This window comes from Rhinolophus hipposideros, assembly GCF_964194185.1.
Source record: "Rhinolophus hipposideros genome assembly, chromosome: 2".
Classification (NCBI taxonomy): Eukaryota; Metazoa; Chordata; class Mammalia; order Chiroptera; family Rhinolophidae; genus Rhinolophus; species Rhinolophus hipposideros.
The window spans coordinates 3,776,082-3,788,771 of NC_138048.1; positions in this window are offsets into that span (position 1 = coordinate 3,776,082).

Here is a 12,690-nt window from a genome sequence, read left to right on the forward strand (position 1 = left end):
GAAATGGAAAAACATTCCGTGCTCATGGATTGGAAGAATCAACATAGTTAAAATGGCCATATTACCAAAGCAATATACAGATTTAATGCAATTCCCATCAAAATCCCAATGACATTTTTTAAAGAAATAGAACAAAAAAGTCATCAGATTAGTTTGGAACTACAAAAGACCCCGAATAGCCAAAGCAATTTTAAGAAAAAAGAACAATACTAGAGGTATCACACTCCCTGACTTTAGCTTGTACTACAGGGCTACAATAATCAAAACAGCATGGCATTGGCAGAAAAACAGACACATAGACCAACGGAATAGAATTGAGAACCCAGAAATAAAACCACATAAATACAGACAGATAATTTAACATAATTAAATATGGACAGACAAAAAAAAGAGGCCAAAAAACATACAATGGAGAAAAGACAGCCTCTTCAATAAATGGTGCTGGGAGAATTGGATAGCCACATGGAAAAGAATGAAACTGGACTGTTATCTGTCACCATGTACCAAAACTAATTCAAAATGGATCAAAGACTTAAGCATAAGACATGCCACAATAAACTGCATAGAAGAAAACATAGGTACTAAACTTATGGACCTTGGGTTCAAAGAGCATTTTATGAATTTGACTCCAAAGGGAAGGGAAGTAAAAGCTAACATAAATGAATGAGATTATATGAAACTTATAAGCTTCTGCACAGCAAAAGAAACTATTGACAAAATAAAGAGGCAGCCAACTGAATGGGAGAAGATTTTTGCAAAATGTGCCTCTGATAAGGGGCTAATATACAAAATATACAAGGAACTCATGAAGCTCAACAACAAAAAAACAAACAACCCAGTTGAAAAATGGGCAGAGCACCTGAAGAGACATTTCTCCAAAGAGGACATACAAATGGCAAATAGACATATGAAAAAATGCTCAACATCTCTAATCATCAGAGAAATGCAAATAAAAACCACAATGAGATATCACCTCACCCCAGTCAAAATGGTTATCATCAAGAAGACAAATAGTAACAAGTGTTGGAGAGGCTGTGGAGAAAAAGGAACCCTCATACACTGTTGGTGGGAATGCAGACTGGTGCAGCCGTTATGGAAGGCAGTGTGGAGGTTCCTCAGAAAATTATGAATAGAATTACCATATGACCTAGCAATCCCTCTCCTGGGTATCTACCCAAAATATCTGAAAACATTTATCCATAAAGACATGTGTGCTCCAATGTTTATTGCAGCTTTGTTTACGGTGGCCAATACATGGAAATCACCAAAATGTCCTTCAATAGATGAATGGATAAAGAAGTTGTGGTATATATAAACAATGGAAATCTATTGGGCGGTAAGAAAAGATGATATGGGAACATTTGTGACAACATGGATTGATCTTGAGAGTATAATGCTAAGCGAAATAAGTCAGACAGGAAAAGCAGAGAACCCTATGATTTCACTGATATGTGGTATATAAACCAAAAACAACAAAAGAACCACACAAACAAATGAGAAACAAAAACTCATAAACACAGATAATAGTTTAGTGTTTACCAGAGTGTAATGGGGGTTGGGAGAGGGAGATGAGGGTAAGGGGTATCAAATATATGGTGATGGAAGAAGAGCTGACTCTGGGTGATGAACACACAATGGGATTTATAGATGATGTAGTACAGAATTGTACACCTGAAATCTATGTAATTTCACTAACAATTGTCACCACAATAAATAAAAACAAAGTATTTAGTTTGAGCTGATTCTGTCTCCTACTCTCTCTCCCTTTCTTCCTTTTTTTCTTTCTACGCATCTTTATTAGTTTCCCACTATATGTTGATACTGTTCCTTGCTAACAGGGATATAAAAGAAATAAAAGAATTAGACAGAGTGAAAGACGGAGGACTTTATCGTGGGAAGAAACAGTGATGTGGAGAGAGAGAAAAGAAAAAGCAGTAGAAAGGTAAAGAAGGAGCCTGTTGCAGGCAAGACAAGAGGAAATTTCAGTTAGTGACAAACATAACATTAGGGTCTAAAGAAGTTAAGTATCAGCTAAAAGCTTTAGGTAAAGCATAGGGTTTCCTTAAGAGTGTTTGGTGAAGAAAGAGTGGGTAAATGTAAATAACACAAGAAGGAACTGAGGTGAGAAGAAGAGGATATAAAAGCAAATCACCTATATAAAACTTTCCCCTACATTCTCCCATTTTAGAATTATTCCTGCATTTTACTGCAGAGTATACAATCTCTATGCCATTTCCTCTAGTCTGTGTACTGTGTACCAATAAATGTTTAAACAAAGGGATGAAGATTTAGGGAAAATTGGTATTCTCTAAATTCAGGTTTAAAATTTAGTTTCTGAGTCTTAGCCAGATTAGCCAGTAAGTAAAGGGATAGAAATGGGGGGGCAAGGGGAGGGTATAGTGTAAAGTCCCAAGAATATTTCAGTGTCTACATATAGATGTCAAATCTCTTAGGGCATGTGGCTCATTGAAATCTACAATATTAAAGTGCAGAGGAGTAAGTCAGAGTAAGGTGTAAAATTCTCAAGTATTTTGGAGCTTCGACATCAATTCATGCTCTCACCAGTAGAGATGATATCTCTTCCTCATCTCAGAGACACTTAGCAGTAGTTGGGAATAGATGAAGATCTATGCTAGCCTAACGATCGGCATGTAAGAGGCATTATGTCTTTATTCTGCACTCCAAGATGGTTACTGATTAGATGTAATCTTCAGCCTTGGAAATGAAACGAAGCTTTTAATATATATATTTGAAGTTAAGTAGATGAGCGGATCTCTCCTTGGACAGCAACTGTCTAGGCAATGAAGATTATGGCTTAACTCAGAAGTTATTGAAGTGTTTTTTTCCTTTTTGGCATGATGATAATGGCCAGTGTAATGCTTTTCATTTTTCTCTAGAGTAATGATGAAGCCACTAATCGTCCCATTGCTGGAAATTACTTTCAATATTAGCTAGAGAGCAGCAAGATGCTCTCATGGTTAAAAAATAAAAATAAAAAAAATAATAAAAAGAAAGGGGTGGGTAGAAACTTGAAAATAAAGCTGTTTCTAGGAGTGGAGTAAAAATAGATTGTTCAAGTGAGAGTTTGAATATTCTTCAAGGGAACCGTAGATATTTCTTATTTCTGAAACACTGCTCTGCTTTGCTTTCTTCACTTGGCTGAAATGCTTTTATGGCATCATCTTTATGTGTTAGCTCCAGGAAGCGTTTGCTTTTCATAATTAGAAGAATAAAGTGCCATCTATACAGCGTATCATATCTAGAATGTGGTAAGTAAAGAGAGTCAGTCGTGAGTGTCCTCATTAGGATTGGGGACTAGATTTAGTTGTTAAAATACAAACCACACAGGCCTCTAAGGCCAGTGTGTGCACGAGTGTGTTTAGGCAGTGTGGGTGTGCTTGTGCCCTTGCCTTGCACAGATCACCCACAAATCAATTCAGAATAGGACCTGAAGCCAGACATTAACCTTGGCTTAGTCTAAATGTATGAGAACACTCCCTTCATCCCTATTACATAGGTTCTGTCTTAATTTAGTTTGGTGATAGAAGGTCATTGAAGTCTGAAATACGTATAGCACGACTGGAAAGATCAACTGCTAAATTTAAGACCAAAAATTATTGGAATGATCAAATTTGTTTTGAATAACACAACCCACAAAAATGCATACATACGGTGCAACAACTCACTTACATGGCACGTGTTATCCCTCAGGATATAGTCAAGAAGCTGAAAGTAAAGTTTGGAAAGGCTTCTGAGCAACCAAAATGTTACGGTCTTTGCCAACGAAAAAATTCCTCACCACCTACTTATTCTTAGTTTAAGTTTACTTTGGTTTGATATGTTTATCTGGTTTCTGAGACTACAGCACATCAGAGTAACCAACTAGAAAGAAAGGTGTTCTATTAGACTCTTAGTGAATCTGTTAGCTGCTTGCCCATGTAACAAAGGTGGGACAACAACTTACCCAGTCTAGTGATGAAAAAAACTATTAGAAAGAGTCAAAAGTCCTTAAAACAACCATATTAAATCTGTGGATACACAACACTCTTCAATAGCCTTTAAGTATGTCACTTTAGAATAATTAATGCCAAGGATCTTGAAAAAAGGAAAATGAAGCAGCATAAATTCAATGTCTTAAAAGTTAGGAAAGTGTAACATTTTAATGTGGCTACAAAGCTTTGGTTATGAGAAACATGACAGATTGCCTTATAATCCTGAGTAAACAATGATTTTACATGTATATATCCATATATATGTAAATATATAAATATACACATGCATATATATATATATATATATATATATATATGTACATACACACACATAGGCACACACACAAATACAAACACACACACCCATGCACACACACAGGGCTGCCAAAAAAGTATACATATTTTAAGAGAGGAAAACTGTATTAAAATGGTAATACTCAATATATACCAATAACAAAAGATGAATACAAATCACGTTTGACTTCTGCAATTACAAAAGGTGCTCAGTGTGGTTACCATCAGCATCTGGACATTTCTGATTATGGCAAACTACTGCTTGAGCAACGTTAACCAAAGTGTCCACTTCTATACATTTTTTGGCACCCCTGGTATTTGAATGCTACTCAGGCAGTGTACTAACCAGCACCGAATGGTTGGGTGGAGGTGTGCTGACAGGTTGGGTCCTGGGGGAGAGGAAAATTCAAAGATGGTGCTAGATTCTTGACCTTTAACCCATGTATGTGGGAGGCATTCATTTTGAAGGAGAATGTCAGATGAAAAGGGCAGAGAAAGATTGTGAGTTCACTCAGGGAGTATTGTGTTTTGTGTGCTTTTGTCAAATCCAGGACAATGTATTCCAGTTGAATATACACAGGGGGAAAACCATGAGACTATTGAGTTATGGAAGTTTAGTCAAGATGGTATTTTCAAGGGAAATATACCAACCACATCTGCTCCAAGGCCAAGTAAGACTAAGATGCAAAGGTGTCTGTTGGGTTTAGGCATGAAGGAAGCTGTCAGTGACGTTGACAAGTGACACTTCAGTGGAGTGGCGGGCCTAGAAGCCAGACTGCAGTGGGCTGAGAAATGACTGGGAAATGAGGGAGTACGGAAAAGGAATATAAGCAACTATGCAAAAGCTTGGGACAGTCCATGGGGGAGAAGAAGGGCATTCCCTGCAGGGGAAGACATGGAGGGAGGGTTTTATCTTGTATGGGAGAGAGTTGGTTGTGTGTAGTGCTGATGGTAAGAGGCTAGTTTTTCTATTGAAGTAATTTTTCTCGCCTCTGGCTCCTGCTTTCTGTCTAAAAGTCTATGTAGATCCTGGAAATTTCAGAGCAGATCTTTTAGGAAGCATCAGAATTATCTCTTGCTTTATCAACTATCTTTGAACAACCAGCTTTTATGATCTAGTCATAGCCCACATTCCCCTCTGACTATTTTCCAGTTGCTCTACTCACATTAGATAAAAATATCTCTCAAAGTTGTTAATGGGGATAAAGAGAGCAAAACTCTTCTTCCCACATTTCAAATTGCCCCGCATAAGAGTTCAAAGGGATAAATCAATATTTTAGACCAATTTTTAAAGATTTGAAGAAATGATCCTGATTATACTAATCACACATTGAGTTATTGACTGTATTTATTTCACATTTTTTTTCTTGACTGCCTACCATCTACCAGATATTTGGCATGAAACACCAAAAGATGACCTGAGTCTTGACTTTTATGTATTTTAAATTTGGAAGATTGATTTTTGGGATTTATGATGATTTTCTACATTTTTGGTACATTGTTCTCTGAGATGTCAAAATAGTGTTTTAAGGTACCACTGAAACTTTGTTTTGACACCCTACATCTAAATTCCTTTTCTGCTTCTAAAATCAGCCCTGCTGTGTGATTCTTAGTAGAAAAAAGAGATCTGCTTCCTTGTGGAAGCTGAAGACACCAGATTCCTTCTGTCGATGACCGCTGACAACTGAGATGTGAACCACTGACCTAGAATCAGACCCTGGGTCCTCTCACCGAGGGTGTTCCATCCTGAGGAAGTGGTATAACCTCCCAGGGACACTGAGAATTACTTCCGGTGATGGTAGCAGTGCTAGTGTCCAGGGGCGCTGTTCCTAGGAGCTGACCCTGGCTGTGTCCTCAGCTGCCCGGCCTCTCCGGTTCCCACCCCTGTTCTGAGCCTGCTTCCTGTGGATTCATTGAGCTCTCTGAGACCCATCCAAGACCTTTCTCTTCTGCTTAGGTTAGCCTGAGGCAGTTTCTGTTGTTTGCCATCAAGAGTCCTGACTGATTCAGAGGGTCACAATTGAATAATCAACAACTAACAAAAACATTTATGTTCAGGTCACATGTGTGGACAGCAGGCATTGTCCTTTAAACAAACGTTGTCACCAAATCCTCAGAACAGCAGAGTGAGGCAGACACATGGGTCTGTTCTTTCAAGTTTCATATTAAGGGCCTCCTTTCAAGTAGACGTTATTCTTCTTTGCTGTCCATTCTATGTCCTAAAGGAGGAGAGAATGTGTGTGTATGTGTACATATGTGTGTGTGTGTATGTGTGTACATATATATTCTCTTTTATATATATAGAGGGTGCCAAAAAAGTGTATACACATATTAAGAAAGAAAAAACTGTATTAAAATAATAATACTCAATATATACCAATAACAAAAGATGAATATAAGTCATGTGTACACATTTTCTGGCACACCTGGTATATGACATATATAAAGTATATTGGTATTACAATATTAATATAATGTATTATATATGATATGTAATATAATATATATGTTTTAACTCCTTATCATTTATTAAGATCTTATTATATGTCAGATATCATGCTTAGTATTTCCCTGTCGTTATCTCATGCCATTCCCACCAGAACTTTGTGAGTTACATTTATTACCCATTTTACTAAAGAGGAAATGAAAACAATAAAGGTTAATTAACTTTGCAAGACAGTAGCTATAAGTTGCAGAGTTGAGGTTTCAACAAATTCCATGTTCTTTGTTTTGAATTCCAACTCCTCTGTTCTTAACACTCAGCAAATTCCCTTCCCTGCCTCACTACACTCACAAGGGTGATGCTTCCCTCCTTTTCTGGACTGAGGTAGAGTCTGTGTTTCACTTGTCCTTTTTTCTATTCTGTTTTTCTCTCACTTTCCTAGGAGGGAAGGCAAATCCCTGTTCTTTAGGACCCGTCACCCATTGCTCGGTCCATGACAGACATTATGAGTCGATGACCACACTCTGTTTCCATGAGCCGTCTCGAGAATCCCTCTCCCCCTGTTCCAGGAAGTCAGACCCCTGCTTTGGTTGGAGATGAATCCTGTTTGCCATTCCTGGACCAGAACCATGCCTCTCACACAAATGTGCTTAGCAAAGTGTTCCCACCATGTTGCTATTTTGTTCATTTTACATTTAAAGAAGTAACATTTAGAGATTACTAAGCCATTCTCATGGGCATATTCATGCCTACCTCACTGGGTTATTGTGAAGATTAAATGAATTAATGCACATAAAACTCTTCGAATAGTGTCTTGGCACAGGTAAATTAGTTATTAGTACTATTATTCAAAAGCGTACATGTTGTATCCATAGAGAAGGAAAGGCAGGTCAGCAGGGGTTGTGGGGAGGAAGGAATGGGGTGTGACCTCTGCCTCAGCATGTGGTTTCCTTTTGGGGTGATGAAAATGTTTGATGCTAGATGGGGTGATGGTTGTATAACATTGTGACTGTGCTAGATGCCACTGAATTGTACACTTCAAAATGGTTAATTTTATGTTACGTGAATTTGCCCTTAACTTAGAAAAAAAATGACAGAGCTTGTAATGGATGGGGTAGGACCAGGGGGAACCTGAGAGGGACTGCTGTCTTCACTTTTGCTCCCTGGGGCCCTCGCTCACCTCACTGTAGTCCCAAATCTGGTAACACGGCCAGAATTTGGAACTAAGCCTTTAGTTCTCTAAATAAAGTATTCTTTCCACATTAATATGTTGCTTTAGAAATCAGAGAAAGTCCATCCTCACTGGTAGGTAGTTGTGATTTGTGTCCTGGTAATTGCAGATGGAGGAGGAGTGTCCCACCCTCAGGCAGGAAAAGGAGTGAATTTCATAGTTACCCAGCAGTGCTAGAGGACAATGGGTAATAAATAATAGGAACTATCTGTACGATGGGAAACATATAATGTCTGTAGTAAACATGACTCAGGCAGGGGAAGGCTGGAAGGGAGCTCTGATAGTCAGCGACTTCTCTTGCTGCACTTGGGGTCTGTCTTTACTGATTGAGAAGGAAATTCAAAGAGTTTGGAACTGTGTCTATTAAAAGCAAAGTGACATCATTCTCCTCCCTGATGTGTAAGTACCTTCACTGAGCTTGCTGTGGCATCAGTGGGGCTGCTGCTGGCCACTTAGTCTCGGCTAAATAGACCTCAGGGTACGGCCATGACTTTGCCATGAGCGTCACGTCACTGGGAGGGTCCTCGTGGAAACAAAGTCTCAGACCTTCCACTGCTAATCTCTTTGCAGTTTCCTTTATTCATAACTGTGTAAATGTGTTAGAGCCACAGCCTATTTTGTAAACACAGCTTGTTGTTTATTAATAAATAGGAAGATATTCATAAACAGCCACCTCTCATTTTAAAGCAACTTCACAGACAGAACTTGGCTAAGAATTAAGTGGCAAAAGAAGGTTTTAATTTATTACATGCTGTTCATGTTTGTCCTAAAGGGATTGCTGTGGTGGTCTTGGCCTGATGCTGGATCAAGTTGGAAGGCCAGGTGTGCGCCCTCTGTCCCCTTGTCACCTGGCTCAGGTGGACCTACCAGTGGAGGAGGGGCATAAAGCCTCCTTGTCTTCTTAGAAATCCTCAAAATTACCTTGAAAACCTGTTCAGACTGTTTCCTGTCTTTCAGCATAAATGATAAGCCTTCTCCCTGTGCTACCGGGGACACAAAGGTAAACTGCATGATTTCTGCCTCCAAGAGCTAACAGTCTGATGGGGAAATGATCGCCGAAAGAGGTAACTGTAACACAGATGATAGGAGTGTTCTAAAGTTTGGGGACTAAGTGCCAGGTGAGCAGAGGAGAGAGGATGTTTAGTTATGTTGGTGGGAGGGAGGGATAGCTTCTGGGGGCACGGGACAGGGCAAGATTACTGAGGAGTTGGCACAGAGATGACATTGAAATTGAACATTAAAGGATTACCTTGGACAGTGAAGGGAACCTGAGAGGGTGTGTGTGTGTGTGTGTGTGTGTGTCTGTGTGTCTGTGTGTATCTGTGTGTCTGTGTATGTGTCTGTGTGTGTGCATGTGTGTGTATGTGGTGTGTCTGTGGTGTGTGTAATATGTGTGGTGTGTATGGTGACACAGGGGAGAACACAGAACTCGGCCCTTACTTGAACGTAGAAAGAGAAACAGACTTGCATTGTTGGAATGTGGGAACCAACTGGAAGGATAGGTTGGGAAAGAAGAGTTGAATAAATCTCACTTCCCGATTTCTTCAGTGAGAAAAGACAAGGATATGGAAAGTCTAGGTGGCCCTCTTGAAGTTCACATAGATAAGAAGGCAGAGTCATGGGAAGAGGAACAACGATCCTGCGAGACGCTAGGCATTCTGGACAAAGCGTAAGGTTTCCCTAAGACTGTAGATGATTTCATCATGGTTTTAGACTGTAAATGTCAGATAATGTAGCATAAGGACCTGTCTTCACAAAGATGTCAGAGGAGATGGTACTTTAATGGTCGATGCAGCCAGGTCAGTGTGGGGGACGTGAGCCTGAGGCTCGGGGCTCCAGTTATGATCTGACATAGGATCACTGTTTCTTCAGCTTGTATTTTCAGCATTTTCATTCCCAGATTTGTTTGGGTGAATCATTTTATCATATGATATTCTATATTCTGTATACTTACAGCTGATTTCATTGGCCTGAGGTTAATTTTTTCGCCTTGAAGAACATAACTCCATTTTCATCAAGAGACTCTGGGGAAATTTTATTTTATTGCCAGTTTTAAGTAATTTCAGGATTGTATATTTCAATCACAATTACACCAGCCAGAATTTAGAAACTGAAATATACAATACGCATGTGCTGAATACTTGCCATTGGCCAGTCCCAGTGAGCGTCTCAGCTGTCTCTGTCCTGCTCAGTGCCCAGCACCAGCTGGGCTTCCCTGCCTGCTGATGTCCAAGGCACCAGCAGGTCCGCGAGAAGCCCAGCTCTGTCTCTCTGGACTTGGGCGATCCCTCCCTCCCCTTCCCTGTTCAGGCCTAGGGAGGCTGAGGTCTCCCTATTGTTGCTGGTTCTGCTGCTTTGCATCTTTGATCAGTTGGGTGTATCTCACCCCAGGCCACGTCTGGGTAAACTCTTCCTTTGCTCTCTGAACATTGAGATTTTCCTGCAGGAACCAACTGATGCTTATTTATGTATGTTCACCGGAAGCATATTCAGCATACGTATATGATGCTTTGCATTCACACAGTACGTTTATTACATGAACTGATCAGTGGGGGTACAACTAGCAAACAGCCACGTATTGTATGATTCCATTGTATGAAATGTTCAGAATTCACCAAACTACAGAGAAAGTAGATGAGTGGTCACCTAGGGAAGGGGGAAAGAAAAATATTGAGGGGCGAAGGCTAAAAGGATCAGAATTCTTTCTGAGGGTGGAACATGTTCTAAAATTGATTGTGGTGATGGACGCACACCATTGTGTATATACCAAAACCACTGAATTGTACACTTTTAATATGTAAATTGTATAGTATGTGAATTATACCTCCATAAGGTGGTTATTTTTGTTTGTTTTGGTTTTTGATTTTTAATAAAGAAAGTTTATAAGACTTTCACTCATAGTTGCCAAAACTGGGAAACAATAAAAATGTCCAGGGTGAATGGATAAAGCAACTGTGGTTCATTCTGGTAATGCAATAATATTTAGCATGAAAATGAAATGAGCTATTAAGCCATAAAAAGATATGGAAGAAACTTAAATGCATATTACTAAAAGAAAAAACCAATCTGAAAAGGCGATGCACTGTGTGATTCTGACTAGATGACGTTCTGGAAAAGCAAAACTCTGGGGACAGTAAAGACATCAGGGTTTGCTCCAGGGTGCGGGTGAGGGGGATGAACAGGCATAAAACAGAAAAGTTTCAGGGCAGTGAAACTACTCTGTTTGAGATTACAAGGGGGAACACATGTCACTATACATTTGTCTAAACCCGTAAATGTACAACACCAAGAACAAACCCTCATGTAACCTACGGACTCTGAGTGATAATGATATGTCCATGTAGGTCCATGGATTCTAAAACTGTGTCAGCTGGATGGTGATAGTGGGGAAGTGTATGTGTGTGTGTAGAATGTCTCAAAAGTGTTTGGGCAATTTAACCTTCATTAACATCAGAGAAGTAACTGCTACAGACTTACCCCCAAGATCGTTTGAAGGTTGAATTCTTTACATTTATTTTGTATTGAGTTCAGTTTTGTGAATGTTGAATAATGAATTATTCATTCTAATTATTTGTGTCAGCCCCTCTGATTTTAAAAGCTAACTGAAATAAACTAAAATTTGCTATTCAATATTCAGAGAACTAAGTATAAAAAAAACTTGAAGTTCTATATCTGGGTTCATGTAAGGCAAAACATTTTATAGGAAAGATGGATTTGAGGACATATATGACCTTCAGTGTAAATGTCTGGGTATAAGTAAACATTACAGGCAGTATTTCAGAATTTCAAGGTAGTAGATGTGTTTAGCCCCAAGTTAAGGTCTCCACACAGTAAAGGTAGATACAGGTAATATCTGGGTAACACGTGGAACAAGCAGAAACTTTCCTTAAGGCAAATATATGATGAAAGATGGATTGGAAAATAGGATGCCAGCAGAGGGCAGAGGGACATAGAGGCCCAACAGGGGTGGAGGATCTGCTGGTCTGGTGGGTGGGGGAGGGGCCGTGTCACAACCTTTACGACTCATCAATGGCCTGGGATGCAGGCCTAGCAATAAAGTCAAGAGTCTGCACTGTCACAGCTCAGTTGTCTCAGGCAGCTTGGCAATTCAGATACTGGACTTCCTACAATGGAATGTGTTTGCATTTCTGAATAGCGTTATTGAAATTTGTGTGAAGACCTACACTACAAGATATACTGAAGGAGGCTATTCAACCAACATAAACAGGCATAATTTGTGACAACCAAAACATAAAAAGGGAGAGAGTAAAGGCCTGAACCAGAATATGGGAATGCAGAAAGTAAGCGTGCTGAAGAAAATGGAATACTCTAAATATCAAACTTTCTTTTACATAAACTTAAGGCTAACCACTCAAAAAAAAAAAACCAGAACTGAAACATATACTGTAAAAAAAGAAGAAACTGAGGGAAAACTCACAGAGTATCACCACACAGAAATAACAGACAATAACAAAAAGGCAAAGAAGCAATGGAGACACAGGCTTACCAGAAAACCAAAGATGGAATGATAGGAAATCCTCACATATCAATAATCACCCTAAACGTAAATGGACTGAACTCACCAATAAAAATGCACAGAGTAGCAGATTGGATCAAAAAACTAAACCCACCCATATGCTGTCTCCAAAAGACACATCTCAGCTACAAGGACAAGCATAGACTCAAAGTGAAAGGGTGGAAATTGACACTCCAAGCAAATGGTACCCAGA